The following is an 8,678-nucleotide window of genomic DNA, read 5'->3' on the forward strand; positions in this document are numbered from 1 at the left end:
CATCAACACTATCTTAAATTTTTTCATATATATAGCTACTGTTATTATTAATTAAAAAAAATTTTCTTTCATGAATAAATATTTTTTCCACCTCAGCACCATAAGATTTTTACTAGATGACTTTAAAAACACATTAGAACTATTTTTAAATAATTTTACTCGAAAACATTCTAGTTTACTCTTTATTTCACCGTTCTACTAATTTTTTATGGGCTGCATTGCAGCTCTGTTTAACACCCCTTTACAACCCAATACCATGGTACCATCCATATTCAAGGAAGAACAATTTTTTGCGACGATCATTGAAAAAATAAAAGTGTTTCCTTCATTTCAGTCCTTTAGTGCGTTGGTGACGTAGCGCCCAGCACACCTACCTGTGTTCTGTGTCACATCTGGAGTTTTATGGTACGCTAACAATCCCTATTGAGTCGCAAGCCAGACCATACAAACGAATGCATCCACAACTTCCAGAGACCTGCCTCCAAAACTAATTAAAGGAAGGCTAGACATGCAGTGTGTACTAAACTCCTCAAAAGAGGTGGATTCCAGTCGCTCGTGTCATAAACCGCATTCGATACTTCATCGACAGGGTGATCTTACATATTTCTGTAACAGTTCCTGAACACATTATCATTCATCTGAAACTGCTTTGTACGACATTACACACGCCACATAATTTTTATTTTCTAATTTTGTCAAAGTAGTATATATAACAGAATCATACAAGTGTCTACAATTACTTGAAATCCAAAATACAGAGCGTTTCTTCCTCTGCGACTGTAAAAAAAGGACTTTAAAAGAATGTTTAAATAACAGGTGGGCTGTCCTTCCAAAAGGCACCTGTGGCCAGAGTTGGGCATTATTTAGATAAAAAATTATTTAAATAACGATTCGAATAAAAGATACTTTATCTTTATTCGTTATTCAAAGGTTCGAATAAAAAAAGTATCTTTATTCGACGAGTATCAGATAAATAATTTTATTCGACGGGAATTTATCCGACGAATAAAGATAATTTTTTTTATTCGAAACGGATTTATTCGAACTTCGAATAATTTTTTCATCTTTTATCTATATCTTTTATTCGAAGGCTTCGAATAAATCTTCGAATAACTTTTGCCGAGCGCCGAGCATCAAAGACCCAGCGACGACAGACGACATACAATGTAAGCGGATGGAGAATCGCGCACGAATGAAAGTTTAAACTTTTAGATTTTTGAACATATCCTCATCAAATTGTGACGAGCGAATGGAGGGGATTTTCCTGATGAAAATGAGGTCAAATTCGAGTGTAATCGAACAAGTTTCACTGATACCTAATTTTACGATAAAAATTACAGTCTTATTTGTAGGAAGAAGATCTTTATTGTATGACGGTTTTACAAATTCTGGTGTTACGCTGTTCACGCTCAAACATCAGGTTGTTATAAACAAATCGATCGTCGGCTTGTAATGACAACCGGTTACCAGTGAAACGAGCAGACGAGACAAACGGATGAATGTCAGATCGTCCCAGCTGACTGCCGACGATCGATCGTCACCAACATTAATGTATATATATGTAACAAACTCCTACAGTTCGGCCAATCCTGACCATGATGACCGTCCTCGGTCATCGATGCATCTTAAAGAACTTTACGCAGGACTACAGAGTAACTATATGCAAATGTAAAATTAAAACTTGAATAAACGGAATATATAATCGTGCACAAGGTAGAATAATACAGAATAATTAAACAATACGCAGCTGACGCAAATGCAACGCAATAATACTATACAAACTTATTTTATATAATTAAACAATACACAGATGACGCAAATACAACGTAATAATACCATACAAACTTATTTTCTATTCAGTATCGTTCTCGGTTACGGTTCCCGATCGGATCCAAAATTTCATCTGATCAGGGCCAACAACTCCCGTAAATGGTACACGCGATACTTGGTGCCCTTCAACATCTGTTATGATATATCTGTCTTTGTCTAATATTTTTTTAATCTCATACGGGCCTTTAAATTTTGGTAATAATTTTTTATTTATACCCGGTGTGGTATCTATGTTGCGAATTACTACATAATCGCCAACTTGATACGCAGTCGGTTTTTTGTGTTTCTTATTGTATATACGTTCGTTAGTTTGTTGAACTTTAACCATTTTTTTAGCTGCTTCCCTGCGAGTTGTCGAAAGGTCTCTTTTTTCATTGTTTAAAATTTCTAGTGCTTCTCGTACTTTATGCAATACAATGCCTTTTTGATTTATACCAAATAATAACTGGGATGGGCTCTTGCCTGTTGACCGACAAACAGTATTATTTATCCCATATTCTACTTTGTCGACAACTCGGTCCCATTTTCCCGGAGTTTCCGTTAATTTTGCCAACATTGGTGCTATTACTCTGTTAAATCGCTCAATCTGGCCATTCGCACGTGGGGTTCCTATTGCGATTAATATTTGTTCTATTTCGGTATTCGCTAAAAACTCTTTAAATAAATTTGAGGTAAAAGACGTACCTCGGTCACTAATTAGTCGTCTTGGTTTACTATAAGCTCTAAAATATTCCGTTAAGTGTTTTATAACTTCTTCCGATTTTGTTGTTTTACAAGGATATAACCTTATAAATTTAGTAAAACCATCTACCACTGTTAAAATAAATTTATAACTATTCTTGCACTTTTCTAGTGGGCCGAAATGATCTATATGTATTGTTTGGAATGGTAAGTCGCCTTTCCCTAGACTGTGCAAAAATCCCTCTTGTTTACCACTGTTTGGAGAAAATTCAATACATTTCAGACAATTGCTGATGTACTGTTTAATTTTTTTTCGCATTTGTGGGAACCAATATACCTGACTAATATTGTTAAATACTTTTTCAAACCCTAAATGCCCTAAATCGTCGTGGCTTGTTTTAATAACGTTATTTTCTAAGCACACAGGTACGTAAAATAATAATCTGTTGTTGTCAATTTTCCTATATACTAAACCGTCTCGTAACTCATAATATTTTTCTTCGCTTACCTCTAATCTATTCTTAATTTCTTGAATTGTGCGGTCTTGGTGTTGTTTAATTGCCAATATTTCTTCTAAGGTATTTGGTTCTAGTATTAAAATTGTGTTGTACCGACTTAGTGCGTCTACATGTGACATTTTACTCCCGCTACGATGTTCGATTGTAAAATCGTAATTTTGTAAAAACATTGCCCAACGTGATATTCGTGGATTAACGTTCTGTTTGTTAAGGGTTAATCTGAAGCTGTCGCAGTCTGTGATTATCTTAAACGCAATCCCTGATAAATAAACATGAAATCTCTTAATCGCATACACTGCCGCTAAACATTCGAGTTCGAAACTATGATATTTCCCTTCTTGGGCGGTCGTCCTTTTACTAAAATAAAAAACAGGACGAAAGACTTTATTAGTTTGTTTTTGTAGTAAAATTGCTCCAAATCCACTGTTACTAGCGTCGCAGTGGAGTTCTGTATCTAGTTTTGGAGAGTAAATTGCCAAAACGGGATCATTTGTTAGACGTTGTTTCAACGTCAGAAATGCCTGGTTTTGTTCTGGGCCAAAATGAAAAATTGCATTTTTTCGTAGTAAATCATACAGGGGTCTCGCAATTAGTGAGAAATCTTTAATAAATCGGCGGAAATAGCTTGCTAGACCTACAAAACGTTGTATTTCTTTTATATTTCTCGGTGTTGGATAATTGACCACGGATTCGATATTTTCTTTCGCCGGCGCGATATCGTTGTCAGATATCGAATATCCCAAATATGTTATTTGTCGATATAAAAATGAACATTTATCTAATCTAAATCGTAAATTAAACTTTCTCGCTAAATGAAATATTTCTCGTAAAATATCCAAATGTTCGTCCACCGTTCCCGTAGCTATCAAAAAATCGTCTAAATAAAGTAATAGTTTATTCCGCCTAAGTAAATCACTAAAGATTTCGTTCAAAAATCTTTGAAAAATACGAGGTGCATTGGTCAGTCCAAATGGCATTTTGAGATACTCGTATTGACCTAAAGGTGTAATGAACGATGTATATTTTACAGACGTTTCAGCGACTTTTACGTGGTGAAAACCGTTTTTAAGATCTAATTTCGTGTAATATTTCTTGTCTCTAAGTTGGTCTAAACAATCGTCTATAAGTGGTACTGGAAAATTGTCTCTGATAGTATGTTTGTTTAATTCACGATAATCAATGCACAAGCGGATTTCTCCATTCTTTTTTCTGACCAACACAATTGGACTAGCATAAGGGGAATTACTGGGCCTAATGGTGCCCTCTCTTAACAAATCGTCAAGGATTATACGTAGTTTTTCCTTGTCTGCAAAAGCTAGTCGACGCGGCCGAAAGCTAATTGGATGCTCGGTTTTTAACGAAATAACTGCTTCGACAGTATTCGGGTATTGCTCATTGTCGCCTACGTGAACGTCGTTGCAAAAATAAATTTCCTTGAGTTTCCTCTCTATACTAATATCTAATTCTGGATCAACATTTAATTGGTCGCTCGCGGAATTTGGACTTTCAAGATAATCAATTTTAAGAATTTGTTTGAAAAAAAATTCTTTGTCCGATTCCTCGGGCTCTCTTTCCTTTACCTTGATTTCCGCGGAACTCCCCAACTTAATCTCAATCGTTGGCGACCGAATAAAATCTCTACCTAATAATGCGAAGTGTGACATAGTTGTATCTGGTACGACAAAAAGTGTAATTGGAACGTGTGCATCGTTAATACAAATTTCGGTTGTAAATTCACCAAGGATATTAACTGGTGAATAATTTACGCCATAAAATTTATTATTAACCGGCCGCTCGAAACAAAAACTAGACGGTAACGCATCTCTTCTGATTAAACTAACGGGCGAACCTGAATCGATAATTGCCACGGTGGAAACGTAGGAGGTTGCTCCGCTGCTGTCCTGGGCTGTGCAAGAAAACGGCACGCTGAACGGGGTTTCCGGAGGACAGGGTTGGACCAAGTGCGTTGTCGTCCCTGGTTGCGTAGTCGAAGTCATCGTCGAGGCAGGGGCCTGTTGCTTTCGCTGTAACTGGGCTGGTAATGTCTGTTGCGGACAATCCTTTGCCCGGTGTGACTTTTCCCCGCATCTGAAACAAGAACCCCATTCCCGCCTTGGTTTGGTGCAGTCCTTCTTCCAATGCCCTGATTCGTTGCAGTTGAAACACCGCACGATCTTCTCCTGCGCGGAGTCCCTGGAGGTGCGATCGTGAACGCCGGTGTCCCTCGTCGTCACCAACCTCCCTGGAATCGGCCGTTTCGGATCCTCGAGCTCCCGAACTCTCCTCAATGATAATTTTCGAAACGTGTCGAGAAGTTCATCTGCCGTCTCCAAGCGCTGCATACGTGCCTGGTCTCTAAGTTGAGGGTCTGGAATTCCGTCGATCACCAGATCCACCAATTCTTCCGGATCCACCAAAATGTTGTTCGCCAACGTAATTTTGTCATGGAAGTAGTCAGGAAACGACTCATTCTTTTGCCACACACGGTTTTTAAACTCTCTTCTCACGGCTAATTTGTCTAACCGATGCATGGTCAAACATCTTCCGTATTTCTTCCAGCAAGAGTGATGCGGACAATTCTAACAGGCTTGGTTTAGAATGGAACCATTTCAAAGCTTTTCCTCGTATGCGCAACGTAATTATGGTTACTGTTGCACAATCGTCCAGGCTGTACATCGTTCTGAGTCGCTCTACATGTTGTCTCCAAATTTTGAACGTATTTTCCGCGCCCGAAAATTCACATAGTAAATCAGCGATTGTTCTGATGCTTGTCGTAGGCCTGACGGTAACGCTACTCCCCGTAGAACGCGTCGGTGTGGTTAATTCTCTCTCTCGTCTTAATAAGTCCAATTCGCGTAGATAAAAATCGCGTTCCTGGCGAAGAATCTCTATCTCTCTTTCCCTGAGGGACGTATTTGTATCTGTCTCGTAATTCTCTTGAATAGCGTTTTCGATGTTCGGGTCAGCCTCGATCAAGCGGGCAACTAATTCGGCTTTCGAGCCTGAGACCATCATATCCCTGGATCTGAGAAGTTCCTTGAGCTCAACGATGGTTAGATTGGTCAAATTCCTCCTATTTTCTGACATCGCGAGTCACCAATTTTCAAAGCGCACAGAATCGATATCAAACGAAAGTCCAAAAGTTCACGATCACAACCGCCACTAAATCACCTCTCACACCAAAGATACGATACCAAACTCTCCGAAATTCAATAGTCGCGAACAAAATTTACGAAATTTCACGCACTATCACAAAATCTCTTTCGTATCCCACTTCTGAGATTTGTAGGAAGAAGATCTTTATTGTATGACGGTTTTACAAATTCTGGTGTTACGCTGTTCACGCTCAAACATCAGGTTGTTATAAACAAATCGATCGTCGGCTTGTAATGACAACCGGTTACCAGTGAAACGAGCAGACGAGACAAACGGATGAATGTCAGATCGTCCCAGCTGACTGCCGACGATCGATCGTCACCAACATTAATGTATATATATGTAACAAACTCCTACACATTAAAGACAGTCCAACTGATGTCGTGTTTGGACTCATTTTGATCGGGATGAGCTCTACAACTCATTCGTACTAACAATATTGTTCTGATGAAAACCATAAAAGCATAAATTGCCAATAATTCTCGATTCCCCATCTGCTTACATTGTAGGCTGTTGGTCGGTCGCTGGTCTTTGAAGTTCCGAGCTCGTAGAGTCGGGAGGTATCGGTGTGAAACAACTACCAATACAATTGCAAAACTTCTTTATTATTCATTATTTTTTTATGGGACTTGCGGCAAGTAATTCGTGGCATTCTTCTGATTAAAATGACACTATACACGGTACAAATTGGAATGTATTTAATATTTTTATCCGTTATCGAAGGCTTCGAATAAATCTTCGGATAACTTTTGCCAGCTCGTCGAATAAACGGCGACGACGGCCGACGGGGACAGACGAGCGCCGAACGTCGAAGACCCAGCGACTACCAAACAGCATACAATGTAAACGGATGGAGAATAGCGGACGAATGAAAGTTTAAACTTTTAGATTGTTCAATATATCCTCATAAAATTGTGACGAGCGAATGGAGGGGATTTTCCTGATGAAAATGAGGTCAAATTCGGGTGTAATCGACCAAGTTTCACTGATACGTAATGTTACGATAAAAATTACAATCTCATTAAAGACAGTCCAACTGATGTCGTGTTTGGACTCATTTTGATCGGGATAAGCTCTACAACTCATTCGTCTTAACAATATTGTTCTGATTATAAACATAAAAGCATAAATTACCAATAATGCTGGATTCTCCATCTGCTTACATTGTAGGCTGTTGGTCGGTCTTTAAAAAAAAAATCTTTATTCGTCGAATAAGTTCATTACGTGTGGAATAGAGATAACATAATTATTGTTATTTGACGCATAATAAATAATTTTTTTATCTTTTATTCGCTGTTTGAAATGTCTATTTCAATAAAAATTTGCTCATCTTTGCTCCTACAATTATATTATTTTATATATATTAATTCATCCACGTGATTCTCTCTCAAACTCTATACTATTCGGAATAGTAGGTTAAATAAACGCTACTCTGGTTTTCAACATATTTCTGTTCCCACAGATCGATTCTTGGAACAATTATCTATAAAAACAGTGTAAGGAAATAATGCTTGTTCATGAAATATTTTTAAATTACAAATTAAGGTATCTCATATGAAATTTGAAGTAGAAATTGATTTTCCTAAAATTATGCTTTAATCATTTCTTACGTAAAATATTTTTGCGAATTTTTCGTCTTTGATATTAATTTTACTTTTAATATTTTAAATCTTAAAAAGCAACACTAAAAAAATATCTGTTTAATTTGAATACGTTTGTCGGAGAATGTAACATTTGATAATCGATATGGTTCCGTGATGATTCACCTTCTCACCGACGAGAATTTCCATCGTGGGCTTCTGCACCGACGAGATACCGTCGTTGGCCTTCTGTTTCTTACTCCAGCCAAAATCTATGCTAGAGGGCGGTAGAAAACACCGTGTTTTTCGAGCGACACATTCTCCCGTAAGGCTGGCAGTCTTTATATATATCTCGTCGGTGCTATAGTTTTATTGGATCCCTGCTTTGTCATTGGGCGATACAACCACATACATTGCAACGCGCGCGCCAGTCTTTGACTGCTCTGTCCTCGTTACAGCATTCGAACGCGCCTCCGGAAATTATTCGAAGTCAAATAAACCGCCGAAAAAGACAGAGGAAAATGGACATGTGGCAGTCTGGGCATCGCGCAGCGGCGAGCACGCCGACGAACCGCCAACATACATTGTATACGCGGCGGCGCGGCAACGGTCCACGGGAAGCTGCAGAGAAACCAGTGAAGATCGGTTCCGAAGGCGGTCTGTTGTAAGTACGTATTATGGCGACTAGGTTTGGAGTATACATTTTGATTAGTTTTCCCGAAAACAGGCCATTTGACCGCACAGTACGGCGGTCTCTTTATTTTCCGAGATATTTGCAAAAACTGTCTATTTTGATGTAAACTTCTGCCTATTTTGAATGACTGAATTTGTTCTTTAGGGCGGGGGAGGGTTCTTTGGTTAAAATGTACAAGGAGATTTTTATTATCCACCCTATGAAATTATCGAGTCGATG

This window comes from Halictus rubicundus, unplaced genomic scaffold (genome assembly GCF_050948215.1).
Source record: "Halictus rubicundus isolate RS-2024b unplaced genomic scaffold, iyHalRubi1_principal scaffold0083, whole genome shotgun sequence".
Taxonomy (NCBI): domain Eukaryota; kingdom Metazoa; phylum Arthropoda; class Insecta; order Hymenoptera; family Halictidae; genus Halictus; species Halictus rubicundus.